The following is a 13,100-nucleotide window of genomic DNA, read 5'->3' on the forward strand; positions in this document are numbered from 1 at the left end:
TAGATAAATTATAACCGATGATATTTCATATGAAAAAATTATTCCTGATGATTTTTCGTATAGAAAATTTAAAACTGATTACATTTTTCTATAGAAAAATTAGCACAGATGATGTTTTTTATAGAAAAATTATCTATGATTTTATCTACCTACTGAAAAATTAAAACTGATGATATTTTTCGATAGAAAAAATATCACTGATGACATTTTTCTATAGAAAAATTGTTACTGATGATATTTTTCTATATAAAATTATCACTGATGATAACAGTTTTCTATAGAAAAAATGTCAATTATTTTTCTTTAAAAAATTATCACTGATGATATTTTTCTATAGAAAAAATTATAAATGATGATATTTTTCTATAGAAAATTTATCAATGATGATATGTATATCACTGACAATATGTTTCTATATAAATATTTTCACTGGTGATATATTTTTATGGAAAAATATCACAGGTAATATTCTTATATAGCAAAATGATCACTGATGATATCTTTCTATTGAAAAATTATCTCTGATAATATTTTTCTTTAGAAAAATTATGGCTGATTATATTTTTCTATGGAAAAATTATCAATGATGATATCTTTCTATTGAAAAATTTTCACTGATGATATTTTATTATCATCATATACTTTCACTTATGATATTTTTCTATAGAAAAAATATCACTGATCATATTTTTCTATTGAAAAAGTGTCACGAAAATATTTTTCTATAAAAAATTATAACTGATAATAATTTTCTATAGAAAAATTATCACCGCCGATATTTTTCTATAGAGAAATTATCACTGGTGACATTTTTCTATGGAAAAATTATCACTGGTAATATTTTTATAGAAAATCTATCTCTGAAAAATTGAAAAATATCACTGATTATAATTTTCTATAGAAAAATTAATACTGGTTATATTTTTCTATTGAAAAATCACATGTCTATAAAAAATATCATAAGTGATCATTTTTCTGTAGAAAAAATATCATCAGTGATAACTTTTCAATAGAAACATATCATCAGTGATCATTTTTCTATATAAGAATATTACCTGTGATATTTTTCCATAGAAAAATATCATCAGTGATAATATTTCTATAGAAAAATGTTGTGATATTTTTTCCATTGAGAAATATCATCAATGATAAATTTTCCATTAAAATATATCATCAATGATACATTTTTTATAGAAAAATATTATCAGTGATAATTTTATATAGAAAATATCATCGGTGTTAATTTTTCTATAGAAAAATATCATCAGTGATCATTTTTTCTATAGAAGAATGTGATCAGTGATATTTATTTCTATAGAACAATATCATAACATTAAATTATCACTATTTTTCTATAGAAAAAATATCATGAGTGATTATTTTTCTATAGAAAATATCATCAGTGATTATTTTTCTATAGAAATATATCATCAGTCATTATTTTTCTATAGAAGAATACCATCAGTGATCATTTTTCTATAGAAATATGTCACCAGCGATCATTTTTCTATAGAAAAATATCATCAGTGATTATATTTCTATAGAAAGTGTCAACAGTGATTATTTTTCTATAGAAATATATCATCAGTGATCATTTTTCTATAGAACAAGTAAAAAAGTATCAGTCGGCTTTGCCGACAGAGATATACCCTCAGCATGTGTATATTGAAACAATCTTTTTCCCAAAATACGTATGTATTTAGGGAGTTTTAAAAAAAATTGGGCGTTTGAACCGACAAAAATGTTGATTAGGATTAAAGATCAAAAGTTTTGCGGAGGAGATACTAAAAGGAATGGATCGACATTGACCGTTATGGAAGTGGATCTCCAGCCAAAACATATGGTATCATAGGGGGTTTTTACACTCTTCGGGCTGTTTGCTCAAGAAGTATGGACTTGCCCCTAAAAAAACTTTTAATATCGTAATTGAGGCAGCGAATGCAAGTTGCTTCAACAAAAATCAAAGTGATTCGAAAGCAGGTCTTAAAGTGAACATGTATCCGAAATTTTGTGTGGGAGGTACCGGATGGAGTGGACAAATATAGTCCATATTTGAACCTGATCTATATCTGGTAGATATATTAGGATGTGTAAAGTATGGTCCAATTCGGCCACTCTCTTCAAGAGTTATCGTACGCACAATTTTTCCGAACATTTTTGAACTTTTGTGGGGGAGGTACCTGAAGGAGTGGACCGATATGGCTTATCTTCGAACTTAAACTATGTTTGGACAAAATATTACTAAGGCCAAACTTTGGACCGAATCGGCAGACCTGTTCGAGAGTTCTTTTGCCCTCCAACCTCCTCACACGGTGTCATAGGGGTTTTTTGCAACTTTCAGGCTATTTTCTCAGGAAGTATGGACTTGCCCCTGATGAAACTTATACCGTCGTATGGAGGGCAGTGAATACAAGTTGCTAAAACAAAAACCAAAGCGATTCGAGAGCAGGTCCTAAACAGAACTTATCCGAAATGTTGTGTGGGAGGTACCCGAAGGAGTTGACCTATTGAGTCCATATTGGAACCTCATCTAAGTCTGGTACATATTTGACGATGAGCAAAGTATGAACCAAATCGGTTACCCCCTTAAAGAGTTATCGTGCGCACAAATTTTCCGAACTTTTTCGAACTTTTGTGGGGGAGGTACCGGAAGGAGTGGACTGATATAGCCCATCTTCGAACTTAAACTAAGTTTGGGCAAAATATTACGAAAGCCAACATTTGAACCGAATCGGTTCATCGGTTCGAGAGTTATCGTGCGCTCCAGCCAGCAGGACAGACAGACAGACAGACGGACGGACATGGCTAGATCGACTCCAAATTGTCTGAAACACATTTCGTCCAAACATACTTGGGGTCTAAAACAATTATTTCGATGAGGCACATTTTCATCGTATCAAAGTGTATATGGTAAATTTCAAATTTCCTTTACAATTCCATCGAAAAAAAATTAAAAAATTTTTTTACAAGCACATTCACGATTTTTGGTACATGGGTTAAGAAAAAAATCGTGGTTCCAAATCTGTTCGCGTTCACAAAATTGGATGCTGCGCCAGAAAGTTATGGGCGGTTTTATTCCCTTATAAAGAAAAAATATTTAAAAATTCCCTTTGTGTTGTAATACCAAAATGTATATATAAATCGGTAACAACATTTAATATCTATCCGTAGACGCCTAACTATTTGCTAAATTTATTTTCATTTTCGCGGAAAATCAAAAAATAATGAAGGAATCTTGGAGTAAATTTTATTTATTCTAACTCAGAGTCCATAAAAATCTCTAAAAAATAAATTAATAATACGTACAGAATCTAGACAATGTCCAGAAAAATGTGAGACTAAAATTTTATAGATTAGGATTTTAAATTGCATATTGCGGCTACAACAAAAGACAAAAGTTTATTGTTGGACCATTATTTCAAAAATAATTTTTTTGGTTTAATACGAAAAATTTGAGAAAATTTTTTGGGAGTTATTCTACTATTTCGCTAAATTTCCAAACAAAACCTGAATTATTTTGCTAAAACCTCTTCAAGGAAAATAGTTTATCATCGTGAAAGTATATTTGCTTAGTGTGCCAAGTAATAGAATTAGGAAATAAAGAGTGATATTGATACTACAATCAAAGAAAAAACATAAAAGTTAAAAACCGTATAACGCGCGAAATAGTTAAACTCAATTGAGGCGCATGTGCTTTTCGCATAGAGCGAGTGCATCTCTGTCAATATGTTTGCATTTTTCCATGTTTCATTCACCGACCAAAGTGTGCCATCAGTTGCATCTTACTACTCCAAAATGCTTCATGTGGGTAAAAATAACGCGATGTTCATATGATTATAAGGCGCATCCGATTTCAGTGACCCCCTGTTAAAAATACGTCAATAAGAAAATTTTTATACAGATTCGTCAAGAACCGCGGATGTGCTACCTGATTCTATTTTTGGTTAAATACGAATACTACTCCCGAATCTCTGTAATTTATAACACACCTTTTTGACAAATATTATAATCGCGTATAAAGGATTAAATTTATGTAAAAAAATTTAAGGGAAATCGCGGTTTAGTATGCGGATTAGTCAAAATAAAATTTTGCTTATTTTCCTATTTTCAGGATAGGGCTCATTAAATCCGGCGCGGAAAAAAACTAAAATCACGCGGGGTTCAAGGGTACCTGAGTCACAGTTGTAAATTTTGAAGCCAAAAAATAGGTTTTTAAAGAAAATTTACGCACCAAAAATTCGACTTTGGACTCCTATTACTAGGGAGCTGTACGGAGCACACTCATGAGATATACATCAAACGACGTGGAATCACGAGTTCTGCAATCCAATAAATAGTTTAGGTCATTATCTGGTTGCGCCCTCCAATTATAAGAAAAATTCAAAAAACCCGGATTTCAAAACTTCAAAATGTCAGCATCGATTTAAGGGGGATGTACTGTATATATCGAGAAGTCATACATTAGAACCATGTTGCCCAAGGGGTATTCTTCAATTCTTTCTTTGAGCTCAGGTCTGAATTTTCCCTGGTTTGACTAGAAATCAAGAAAAAACACAAAAAACTTGCTAACTTCAACACATTTTAACCATTTTTATACCCTCCACCATAGGATGGGGGTATATTAAGTTTGTCACTACGTTTGTAACTACTCGAAATAATCACTGTAGACCCCACAAAGTATATATATTCTTGATCAGCGTGCAATTCTACATCGATATAGCCATGTCCGTCCGTCTGTCCGTCTGTCCGTCTGTCCGTCTGTCCGTCTGTGGAAATCACTCTAGCGTCCGAACGGATTGACGTAGGTTGATGAAATTTTGGGAAAATATGTTATATTTACGTATGACTTTTGGTATTGAAAGCGGGCTATGTAGGTCCACGCTTTCGTATAGCCCCCATACAAAATGACGCGTGACGCGTCGTCGTTTTAAGAAATTTTTAAGATATTTGGCCCATTTTACCACCGAATTGGTTGTAATTTGGTACTTTGTGTCTCCAGAGGCCAAAAAATATTCCTACCAAAGTTGGGTTATATAGGTCCACGTTTTGGTATAGCCCCCATATAAGGCCCATATAAAGTACGCGTCGTTTTAAGGAATTTTTAAGATATTTGGCCCATTTTACCACCGAAATGGTTGTAATTTGGTACTTTGTGTCTCCAGAGGCCAAAAAATATTCCTACCAAAGTTGGGTTATATAGGTCCACGTTTTGGTATAGCCCCCATATAAGGCCCCATATAAAGTACGCGTCATTTTAATATATTTCGAATGTATTAGACCCATTTGACCACAGAATTGGTTGTAATTTGGTATTTTGTGTCTTCGGAGGCCAGAAAACATTCCTACCAAAGTTGGGTTATATAGGTCCACGTTTTGGTATAGTCCCCACATAAGACCCCTTATAAAGTACGCGTCATTTTAATATATTTTGAATGTATTAGACCCATTTGACCAAAGAATCGGTTGTAACTTTGTATTTTGTGTATCCAGAGGCTAAGAAACATTTCTACCATAAAATGTTTATATAGGTTCACGTGTTGATATAGCCCCCCATAATACAATATCTCCCGATTTTCGATATTTTGAACGTTTTAGCCTCATTATCACACCGATATGGCTGAAATTTGGTATTTAGTCTTCTTTAGGCGTATAAAACTTTCCCCCAGAAATTTGTAGGTATAGGTCCACGCCATCATATAGCCCCCATAGAACGGTACCTTCCGAATTTCGGTATTTTGAAGGTAGTGGCCACATTAATCCACCGAAATGGCTGAAATTTGTGGTGGAGGGTATAAAAAGTTCAGCCCGACCGAACTTAACGCTTTTCTGACTTGTTTTATATTACCACCAACACAGCTTCCACGTAATTTATTTATTATGGTCTATATTATGAGACCCCGACTAAAACACTTCAATTAATATAAATATATTCATATTATATAAGTTAAGAGACAATATGTTGAACGTATCACATAACCAACCATCCAGCCATGTGAACAATCAACGAAATTCATTCTCATAATTATTGTATGCAATATCAGGTTGCACCAAAATGTGGGAATGAAATAATGCCTACTCAGCGCACGTGTTGTCGTTGCAGCAGAATAAATTAGTTAAGTAGCTTTAAATCACAATTGTAAATTTTAGTGCCAATATTTTATTAATAAAGTGAAGACGTGTTGCTCCGTCAACACTAAGTCTTTTTTAAAAAGATAAAATATCCTGTTTTTAATTAACTGGCGCCCGAGCAGGGACCCGAACGGTGTTATCCTGAGGAAAAATAAGTCTAAACCGCGGAGTTAGCATTTTCCCAGGACGGGTCCACGTCGATAGTAAAAAAATTAAAATAAAAACCGTGAAAAAATTAAGAAAGAAAACAACAAGAGAGTGCGGAAATGATGCCCCCGAGTAGATTCAATTCAAAAAGGAGTCCTCAAAAGGACAGCGGCCGCATTGTATTATAAGTGACTTTAGGAAAATAAGTAAAATTATTTACATAAAAGTGAACTAAACAAAGAAAAAATATTAAATAAATAAAGAAACATAAGAAAAAATATTGACTCTAAAATAAGCAAGAATTTGTGAAAATTAATTAAAAGAAATTATAAAAAATAAATGTTGTATGATCCTAAAGAAGGAGTTTATGAAAAATAAGTGACTCTAAGAAATAGAAAAAAATAAATATTGTGACTCTAAAATAAGAAGGAATTTGTGAAAGTAAATTAAAGAAATTATAAAAAATAAATAAGTGACTTTAAAATAAGAAAAATAAGTTGTGAAAATTGAAAGAAATTATTTAAAATTAAGAAATATTGCATTGAAATATGAGAAAAATAGAAAAAGAAATAAATATTGTGACTCTAAAATAAGAAAGAATTTGTGAAAATAAATTAAAGAAATTATAAAAAATAAATAAGTGACTTTAAAATAAGAAAAATAAGTTGTGAAAATTAAAGAAATTATTTAAAATAAAGAAATATTGTATTGAAAAATGAGAAAATAATATTAAAAAAGAAAAAAAGAAGTTAACCTTTAAAAAATACAAAGAATTTTAAATTGTTGAAAAAAATAAGGAAAAAGAATTATTTCATAAGAGAATACAATTGAATTAAGGAAAATTTAAATTGAAAAATTAAAATTTTAAGAATATAATTGAATTAAAGGAAATTTAAATTGAAAAACTAAATATTAATTTTAAAAAAGGCAAAAAGGAAGTGAGATTAAAATTCCGAAATATGCTGCTTTACTTTTGGTAAGTTAGTTAATTCAACTTGGCACTCAATTAAATAAATAATTAAGAAAAAATTGTTCCGTACATTTGGTTTGATCATAAAATAAAATCCTTCAAATACATGATTTTTTCCTGACTGCAAGAATTAATTTTTCTAAGTACCAAACTAATTCCCTGATTCATAAAAAATGCCTGGAAATCCCATAGATGAATTGTCAAATAGACTTAGTTCAACCTCAAATATTGCCAACATGAATAATAACAGTGAAACTTCAAGATTTTCGTCGGCGCAAAGGGACGAAATTAGAACGATAATATCTGAAATATTGAAAATAGATTCAAACAGTGACTGTTTAGATGAAGATTCCGATCAACCCATAGGAACCGTAAAAGTTGAGGAATTAGAAAAAATTCCAGACATTGTAAAAACAATAAGGGATTTTTCAGGAAAGCCTGGAGAATTTGGATCCTGGCGAAAATCTGTAGAAAGAGTATTAGACCTTTTTAAGGAACTCAAAGGCACAAGTAAATATTATGCCATATTACACACTATTAGAACTAAAATAGTAGGGGAAGCGGATACAGCCTTAGATTCATATAGAACACCTTTAGATTGGCCTAAAATTAAAAAATGCCTCATGATGCATTACTCAGATAAGAGAGACATAGGGACTTTGGAGTATCAACTCTCCACGATGATACAGGGACAAAAATCAATAACTGACTATTATCAAGCAGTGTACCAACATTTATCACTAATTCTTGATAAAATTGCCTGCTTAGAATTGGACGAAAATAGTCTAATGGCCATGACTAACGCTTATCGGGATAAAGCTCTTGATACCTTTATTAGAGGTCTAAGAGGGGATATTCCGAGACTCTTAAGCGTTAGGGAACCCTCATCATTGCCGCAAGCATTACATATATGCCTTAAATTAGACAATATGAATTATCGTATGAGTCAGGCATATGGGCATACGCAAAAACCAGATTATTTACGAAAAAATTCTGCGGGAAATTTCTATCCACAGCTAGCACATATTGGTGGAACAGCAAAACCACCATTACCACCAAGATATCCATCTAGACCAAATTATGGTAATGGTATGGTGCAACCACAACTGCATAGAACATTTGTGAATCCTTATGTGAATAATTTCCCACAACAACAGATGTATCATCGACCCAATCCTACATGGAGCACACAGGTATTTCCAGGCCAATCAAGTTCACCCAGACCTGAACCAATGGATATTGATAGGTCTATTCAGACGAGGCAGGTCAATTACGCAAACAGGCAACAGTTTAACCCTACAGTCAAGAGAGCAGCTGGATCGTACCAAGTGCCGTCCCCAAAGGTGCAACGGAACTTCCATTTAAATACAGGAAGTCAAAATGATCAAATGGTTGAAGCCGGGGAAAGCATAAATTTACCCGACTACGGACAACAGGTAGAGGCCGGATATAATAATACTGACTTGGCCAGCTACTCTGATATTATGACAGAGGAAAATGTAAATGATCTGTTGGATCAAGGAGGCAGTGAAATTTACGCTTCTGATAATATCATTCCTGACGAAGATACCAACGCTGACTTGAATTTTTTTGCATAAAAAGTTCCTCGTTGCCATTCTTTACCGTAAGAACGAGGAACGGACATTCATTACGGATGTTAGTTGATACTGGAAGCAACAAAAACTATATAAAACCTAGTTTAGTTAGTAATCCCCAACCTAATAAAGATTCATTTGCTGCCAAAGCTGTAAAAGAAGAAATTAATGTATCCCACCACGTATATTTAGATATTTTTGAAGGAAAAACACAGCCGTTACAGTTTTTCCTTTTGCCTGGATTACAGACATTCGATGGAATATTAGGAAACGACACAATGAGGGAACTCTCAGCAGTTATTCATACTAAAGAAAACTATTTCACATTAGACGGTGTTGGAAAAATACCTACAAGCCAGCATTTCTTTCAGGATGTAAAAAATATAGAACTTCGCTTATCTCATTTGTCAGAAAATATAACATCTAGAATAGCAGATATCGTAAAAAAGCATAAGAAGTTATTTTCAGAGCCAGACGAACGCCTAACCTATACAACGAAGGTGGTAGCCGAAATAATAACTTCAAACGAATCTCCTACGCACACAAGAAATTATCCATATCCTTTGGCCTTACGAGAAGTGGTAGATAATGAAATAAAAAAGCTTTTGAATGACGGAATAATAAGACCATCCCGCTCACCCTATAACTCACCAATTTGGGTAGTACCCAAAAAAGAGGACGCCTCAGGACAGAAAAAATATAGGGTAGTAGTAGATTTCAGGAAATTAAATACTGTTACCGTCCCTGATAGATACCCCATACCAGAGATAAGTGAGGTATTAGCAAATTTGGGAGGAAATAACATATTCTCTGTTGTAGATCTAAAAAGTGGTTTCCACCAGATACCCCTTAGAGAGGAAGATATGCAAAAAACAGCCTTTTCCATAAGTAATGGTAAATTTGAATTTACTAGACTTCCTTTTGGGTTAAAAAAGGGTCCTTCTATATTCCAAAGGACTTTGGACGACATCCTTAGAGAGTTCATAGGCAAGACATGCTATGTTTATATTGATGATATAATAATCTTTAGTAAAGATATAGAAAGTCATCTTAAACATCTTGAGGAAATATTTTCCACCTTGGAAGACGCAAATATGAAGGTTCAACTGGATAAATGCGATTTCTTTAAAGAAGAGGTAGAGTTTCTTGGATTTGTAGTGTCAGCAAAAGGTGTAAAAATGAACCCGAAGAAAGTTGAGGCCATTGTAAATTTTCCATATCCAACTAACTTAAGGGAATTGCGTTCACTCCTTGGGTTATTTAATTTTTATCGAAGGTTCATAAAAGGATTCGCTGAAATAGCTAAACCTCTTACAAACATGTTAAGGGGAGATAACGGAAAAGTTACAAGAACACAATCAAGGAGGATAAAAGTTTTCCTAAGTGATGTAGAAAAAAAGGCAATAGACTCTTTGAAAAATGCGATAATATCGCCGGAAGTCGTACTAGCCTACCCTAACTTCGAAAAGGAATTTCATTTGACGACAGATGCGTCAAATAAAGCTATTGGTGCAGTCCTTAGCCAAGAAGGGCGACCTGTGACATTTATTTCTAGATCCCTTTCCCACGAGGAAGAAAATTACGCCACAAACGAAAGAGAGATGTTAGCTATAGTTTGGTCTCTATACAATCTTAGGAATTATTTGTATGGTACAGCCAAAGTTGTAATTCATACTGATCACCAACCACTCACATATGCCCTTAGTAATAAGAACGCTAACACCAAGATGAAGAGATGGAGGGCCATCCTTGAAGAGTATAACTATGAAATTAAATACAAACCTGGGAATACGAACTTAGTGGCTGATGCCTTATCTAGGCCACCTATTTCAAACGTCTACACCTTAACGGGATCGGTACATAGCGCAGAAAGCTCAGCAGAGAACCTTATACCGAGTGTCGAAGTACCCATTAATGTTTTCAAGAATCAGTTGTTTTTGATTGCAGGCGAGGAAACTTCATACCAATTTCAAATAGTATTTCCAGGATACCATAGGCATTCAATAACAGAGAGAGAGATTTTACTAATGAAAAATTGCTTTCATTACTAAAAAGATATTTAAACCCTTCCGTCGTTAATGGGATAAAAGCACCAGAAGAAATAATGGGGAGAATTCAAGAAATATATCTAAATCATTTTGTCAATATCAAAGCACGGTTTACACAAAAAGTAGTTATTGATATTACATCAGAATCCATGGAGGAAGGTATAATTATTGATACGCACAAGCGAGCTCATAGGAATGCTGTAGAAAATAAAGCGCAAATAATGGAGAAATACTATTTTCCTAGCATGATGAAAAAAATAAAAAGAATTGTGAAACTCTGCACTATTTGCAAAAAAGGTAAATATGACCGTCATCCGAATGATCCAAAATTGAGTGAGACACCTGTACCATCATATCCAGGTCAGGTAGTACACATAGACATTTTTGCAACTGACAAAAAGCTAGTCTTGACTGCAATTGATAAGTTTTCGAAGTACGCACAGGCTAGAATAATAAATGGAAAATCTGTAGAAGACATTAGGAAATCTCTTCGAGATTTAATATTTTTCTACGGAGTCCCAAAAACTATAATTATGGACAATGAAAAATCACTAAACTCATCGACTATCCTATTTATGATGAAAGATGAATTAGGAATAGAAGTTTTTACAACACCGCCATATCGGAGTGAGGCTAACGGACAAGTAGAACGTTTTCACTCCACATTGGCAGAACTGATGAGATGTTTAAAACAAGAAGAGATTTGCAGGAATTTCGAGGAATTGCTAGAAAGGTCGGTTAATGAATATAATCACTCAATTCATTCCACCATAGGTAGAAAACCGGTAGACATATTCTTTGGAAGGACGGTGGATTTTTCACCAGGAAGTTATGAAAGGACTAGGCAATCGAATATGGAAAAGATCAAGGAAAAACAGAAAAAGGACTTGAAATACCACAATAAAGAAAAGAAGGACTTTAAATCATACCTTCCGGGACAAACAATTTATGTCAAAATTAACAAACGTTTAGGAACAAAACTATCTGAAAGATACAAAGAAGAGATTGTTAAAGAGGACCGCAAATCCACCATTGTTACGGAAGGTGGAAGAGTTGTCCACAAAAAATTCATAAGAAATTAATCAGAACAAACATTTTGCAGGTTTTTAATGGCGTTTAGTCAATGTATGGGAGAGTTTCGGATTTTGGATTATTCGAACTCGAAACTGGTTGCAATTGATGTCGGACTGGCAAAGGTTCAAACTGGCACCTTCAAGCTAGTGCACATGTTCGACCTGAAAAATTATGAGAGCATAATACAAGATTTGGAATCAAGTGTCTGGCAGAATAATGAAAAGAATCATCCTCTCCTTCCCTTCCTTCATCATTCCCTTTCCCAAATAAAATCATGTATTTATCGTTTAAAACCAAAAATAAGGTCAAAAAGATCCATTGACTTCTTAGGAAGTGCATGGAAATGGCTGGCTGGATCGCCAGACCACCACGATTTTCAAATAATTACAGAAAAAGTTGAGAATGTACTGGCCAACAACAACAACCAGGCCATAATTAATCAATTATCAATAGAAAGGTTGAATTTACTCTCAAATGCTACCAACAAGATTTTGAAAGAATTAAAAAACAATAAAGAAACCTCAATGGAAAAAATAACTGAGTTGAAATACAGATTAGATATAATAAAAGAAGAAATCTTCAACGTGGAATTTGCCATAGAATGGGCGAAGGCCGGCATTATCAATTCATTTATATTTTCAAAAGTCGAAGTAGAGACATTGCAAAAACTTTTCAAAAAATCAGAAATTCCATTTAATAGCGTAGATGAATTACTAAAATTCGCCAAAGTAAAGGTAGCATCTGATTCAGAGAGTTTAATTTACATTGTAAGCATTCCAACCACAGACAATGAAAATTGTAACCATAATCTGTTAAAACCTGTAAAGTTTAAAAACTCTGTTTATAAAATAAAATATAATGAAATAATAATTTGTAAAAATAAATTACTAGGTATTAAGAACAAATGTGACAGCTACGAAAGCTTAAATATCTGTAACATTGAAAATATAGAGAAACTTAAAGACACAGATTGTATTGTACAATTATTACAAAGTAAACCATCCACGTGCGCTGTTACTAATAATGACGATGTCCCCTCAGTTGAACAACTTAATGATGACCTGATATTTCTAAACCAATATTCTGGCGAAGTTTTTGTAAACGAATCCCCCATTTTATTAAACGGCACATTTATTG

General features: G+C 33.1%; 1 protein-coding gene across 1 annotated transcript in view; it reads left to right on the forward strand.

The window, feature by feature from the left end:
- Positions 1-13,100, forward strand: part of fs(1)N (female sterile (1) Nasrat) — a 38,263-nt gene that overhangs the window by 2,923 nt on the left and 22,240 nt on the right. The gene's annotated exons all lie outside the window — the stretch shown is intronic.

Source organism: Musca autumnalis, unplaced genomic scaffold (genome assembly GCF_047663935.1).
Source record: "Musca autumnalis isolate F117 unplaced genomic scaffold, ASM4766393v1 scaffold_3, whole genome shotgun sequence".
NCBI classification, from domain to species: Eukaryota; Metazoa; Arthropoda; class Insecta; order Diptera; family Muscidae; genus Musca; species Musca autumnalis.